This window comes from Sinocyclocheilus rhinocerous, unplaced genomic scaffold, assembly GCF_001515625.1.
Source record: "Sinocyclocheilus rhinocerous isolate Xijiao unplaced genomic scaffold, SAMN03320098_v1.1 scaffold42, whole genome shotgun sequence".
NCBI lineage: Eukaryota > Metazoa > Chordata > Actinopteri > Cypriniformes > Cyprinidae > Sinocyclocheilus > Sinocyclocheilus rhinocerous.
In genome coordinates this window covers 664,375-669,450 of record NW_015627390.1, presented here as the reverse complement: position 1 = coordinate 669,450, position 5,076 = coordinate 664,375, and the positions used below count along the sequence as shown (strand labels likewise).

The 5,076-nt window shown below is 37.3% G+C and overlaps 1 protein-coding gene across 1 annotated transcript in view; it reads right to left on the bottom strand.

Annotated features, from left to right (window-relative positions):
* LOC107727908 (PDZ and LIM domain protein 5-like) overlaps positions 1 to 4,866 on the bottom strand; it is a 111,738-nt gene extending 106,872 nt beyond the window's left edge. Inside the window, exon 1 of the mRNA XM_016537943.1 lies at positions 4,771 to 4,866. The gene's annotated coding sequence lies outside the window, so the exon portion shown is untranslated. The remainder of the gene's footprint in view (positions 1 to 4,770) is intronic.
* Positions 4,867 to 5,076: the final 210 nt, after the last annotated feature.

Genomic DNA, 5,076 nt, shown 5'->3' with positions numbered 1-5,076 from the left:
ATTATTTGGCTAAAATAGACAAATAGAGAAGCACAGCTCAAATTTACCAGAGCAATTGATTGATCTGGAAAATGTTACAGGTTTCTAAATAAATCTAGGAACAAGATGGTTCATAGTCCAAACTTATCTCATAGGTGCAGATAAAACAAAAGAGCAGTCGCTATTTATATAAACCTGCTGGGACGGGGGAATCTCGGTGTGCACAGGCAAGTATTTTAAGAGCTTACGGGTGAGCGTGCAGTTGCTGGTGAGGTAAAACCCAAGTAAAACCCAGCACAGGAAACATTCAAGAGAAATGGATTAGACTCTGGGGGGTCTCGCTCAGGAATGTCCCACAACACTGACGCTTTTAGAAGTTAAAATCATTCACCTGCTCTCCTCATTAACTGAGAACGTCTACAAAAGATACAACCGCTTCATTTCAAACTGACCTGGGTTCTTTCCACACCCTCAAAACTGATCTTACGCATTCGTTAAATGCTGTGGCTTTTCCATGCTCTGTTATAAATTGGACAAATGTAAAGATGAGTGCCAATGAAAGTCAATGAACTATGTGGATGACAACATGCACCATATAACCTCAACATTAACATTCCCAGCCATCTATTTAATAACCGAATACCAGAGTTGCATGGAACGAGAACATGAACATCAACAGTGACTCAAAGAGCTGTTGTGTGCATCATGTTTTGTCTGTGACTATTGAGCCACTGGAGCTGATGTAATGTTCTTTTGACAGCAGTTCCTCTGGAAGCACTTAGGGTACGGTTATAGAGAACAACATGTATTGAGAACAGGGTTCTACGCTTACTTTTCTTTTTAGGAGCGCTTGTGCTCCTAATTTAAAAGATTTAGGGGCACGGTCAAAAATTTAGGAGCCCCTTCTAATCAGTAATCAAAAATTCTGATAAAAAATTAACCTTCCCATTACGAGGTGATATTTGACTCCTTAAAGTGATTTACAGGGAATTTTGTTTTTACCTTTGTAATGGCATTTTTCTAACTTTATTAAAAGTATGTCATCTTTTATGTCAAATTCAAAAAAATATATTTATAAACTTTTTAACATTTCTAATTAAAACAACAGAATAAAAAGAAGTAGAATAAGAAGTAGAATAAGAATAAGTTACCAATCAAATGAAATCAGTATTTAAGAAATAAATTTGTGCTACACAGTTGGCACAGAAGAACACACAAGTGGCTTGTAGGTGTATTTTCAGACGTTTAATGAGACTCAGGTCGCATGAGTGCAATTAAATTCATAAATTCATGTTGATAAATTCAATATAAAATTTTGAATATAGAAATATTAAATGATTTAAATAACAGAAAAGATACTTTAAAATTTTAACTAAAACTGCCAGCAGGTGGCGTCAAGTCACTGATTTTATCACTGAATCATTCATTCAATTGATTCATTCATAAACGAATCACCGCTGTGTTTGAATGGAGATGCGCAGCGGCTCAGCTGTTACTTTGTTTGAAACTATTTTCGTTGACGAAATAGAGCCAAATAAGGCATTTGTGTTGTTGTCAGACAATATAAGTCACTTAATATTAACTTCTTGTTTAATTAACTTTTGCATTAAATCAATATCACATTTGCAAACTACCTTAATAATCATTAAAAGCTGTCACTCATAGTTCATCGCGATCTCACTGGAGAGCCCTGGAGAACATTCTGAATAGATTGAATGAAGCGTTTTTCCATGCCTGAAGCCACGAGGGCTGTTTGTGTTTGTCACACAGGCTTTCTAATGGGTACATTTACTCATCCTATTAGATCTAGATCAACAATACTGTTGTGACTCAGAGTCAGAATAACATGACAAGCATAGCTTAATCAAAATATCCTTCAGTTTGAGTTTGCAGACTATTTCTATTAGCTTTGAAAGCATCTATATGCACAAATGCTTCAAAAAGTAATTGTAAGTACGTAATTAGAATTTACAATGCAAGAAGCAAATCCATCATTAAGAATTTTTTTTACTTCAAACCGAGTCCATAATCATGCTTCCTCCAGTGAAAAAGTCCATCTCCTGTTGTCTGTCATTTGTTCAGAGCTGTTTTGGCTTGTAAACGGCGCTTGATCTGTGCAGATTTCTCTCCTGATTCAGACCAGACCACTTTAGGTCACTGTAGGAAGAGTTATTATGGATTATGCACTCGTATTTTAGTTAAAAGCATCTTAATGATGGATTTGTTTCTTACAAACACGCAGCTTTTGGCTTCACAAGATGTTAACTGATAGACTGGAGTGGTGTGGATTATTGCGATGTTTTTAACAGCTGTTTGGACTCTCATTCCGACGGCACCCATTCACTGCAGAGCATCCATTGCTGAGCAAGTGATGGAATACTATATTTCTCCAAATCTGATGAAGAAAAACTAATCTACAAATTTTCATTTTTGTGTGAACTATTCCTTTAAGCTCATAATAATGGCAATTAGTTACTTTTGAGCTTGAAACATGCCCAGTCAAATACACAAATACAAACTTTGAAACTATAGACAAGAGGTAACCACAGAGGCTTAATATGTCAGTCACCATATGAGCTAAAACTGTGTAAACACCAACAAGCTTTTCCACTGATCTGTCAGTCACGGTTGGTCATGGCGTGAATGGCGCCAGGCTACTCGGTGACGGTTACGACGCAATACCAAAGGCACGCCCTGGAAAACGGACAGCCTGGTATCCAGCCGCCCAATAAAAACATTGCATTTTATTTAGTGAAATAAAGTAACAGTAAATTTCGGACTCCCAACAATTCATTTTTGGTTCTCCAAAGAACTTTTAAGTAAACAGTTCTTAAAAGAACCACTGTTTCTTAGAGTGAACAACATACTATAAATAATATTCATACTATAAATAACCTCTGTGGAAAGGAAAGCTTACATGTACGGTAGAGGTTCTTCACTAAACCATCAATGGCAATGAAGAACCTTTATTTTTAAGAGTTAAAATAAGCTTAAGATCAAAGTCAAACATCATATTGGCCAGAAACGGCATAACTTTCCAGTTTCTGGAAAGTTCCATTTAATGGAGGAATTACATAATTCTACATCCATCCAAGCTCTAAAATAACACACTTATGACAGCCACTAAATCACTGCATGTGTAGACAGGGTCGAGCTACCGATCCATAGGTGGCAATTTAGGAACTTATTACGCCAACACAAAGAAACAAGCTCCAACATGGCTGGACTTTCAGTGCAACGTATAACAATTTAATGTTTAGCCACGCAGGCCTGAACCTAAACTACCAAATTGACCAGTAAACACATTCTCAGACGCTGCTCCGTTTGATAGCCGGCTGCGAAAGCATTCAGCGCTTCCCTATAAAAAAACACAGGTGCACTTTGTAACACTGACCAACTCATGATTACCCGCGTTTCATTGGCTCTTATGTAACAGGAATGCACCTGAACAAAACGTCCTAATGTTTTACTAGACTATAACCAACTTATTATTGAAGAATCCCAATGGTCAAGCTCCTACAGACCGGAGCCGCAGTTCACATCCGTCTGTAATGACTCAATCCTGTCTATCACATGGGAAGGTTATGGGGTTGGTAAAGTGTTGGTTGGTGCGTTTCAATTCCACCTACATTCATGTGGACAATCCCATTTTTGATCGACTACTTCCCCAGATGTCCCTAAAGAAGGCTTCATCAAATTTAGCTTACTTCTGGGGACAATTTTGTATGAAAATATAGTATGTGCACACACGCAAGTGAGCACACTACTCACTTACTCAGCTTAAGGTCACTGGCCAGCCATTTGGAAGCACTAAAATTACATGAAATGACTGTTAATTATGTTCATACTGCATTTAAATTGTGTGTTAGCGAACACAACCATTATTATCCACTTAAAAGGCGTCAGTCTCCAACACTGCACTTTTGGACCATTTTTGGTTGGTTCCCCAAAGAATCTTCCAGTAAACTTTTCTTGAAAAAGCCATTTTTTCTTACACTCTCAAAAATAAACGTTCTTTGTTGGTTCCATGATGAAACTTTAACATCCATGCCCTATTAAAAACAAAAAAGGTTATTTATTGATGCCACTAAATAGCCTCAAATGTGTTATTTGACATGCAACATCACTTTTAGAACAAAACTACATCAACATCCCTTCAAATTCCCACATTGAGGAATTCACCAGCTCTATACTGACGCACAAACCAACAATTTTACACTCTTTTCTCACGTTGTATTAAATTTTCCCCGTTTTGTTTCTTATTTAAAATTACTCTCAAGAACAATTTTACAGCAAAATGACACCTACAACTTACACATGCAACAAGCAGACATCAAAATAAACCCGTAATCAAATCTGTAAACAAAATAAAGTAAATAAATTGCTAAAATAGCGATAAATCTAATTATCTAAGACTATATTGACACGCCCTCTTGAAACTTTACGAAAACATAATCGGCTAACCACTTCCCCATTGGACAATATTCATCAACCGCTTTACATTTCAAAACGGACACAGCGCGAAAAAACAAAATAACCGTTAAACTTCCCCAACCGCCGGTAAACATTACCTTGCTACAGACGGACTGTGTTTTGATTATATATAGGTTTTCATCATATACATCCTCTACAAGAACTTTAATTCGGACCAGATTAAGAGGATAAAGCGAGTTTTTTCGCACGAATGGTAACACTGTCAGCTTCACTCGTTACAAACTCGCGCCGCGTCCGCGTAAAGTCCCTAAAAACGCGCGTTTAAAGCGCACTGACGCGCGTCTTCAAGTCACTCACCTGTGAGCTGCTGTGGATCCGCTGTGAGTGAAGAAGAGATAGAAAGCGAGTTTAGAAACTCCAGCGAGCGTCTGACTGACTTCCGCCCCTTTAACACACGCGCTGCACTGACGCGATGACGTCACCGGCACAGCTGACAGCTGTCCGTCAAATATTTATTTATTAATTTGCTTACTTGATTCTCTGTTATCTGTTTTATTATGTTTGTTATATTTCTTGATGCTATGTTGTATTGTATTTACATTTGATATATCATTGGTTAATAATAAAAATTTTAAAAAAAGACAGCAGTACGTCAAATTGCTA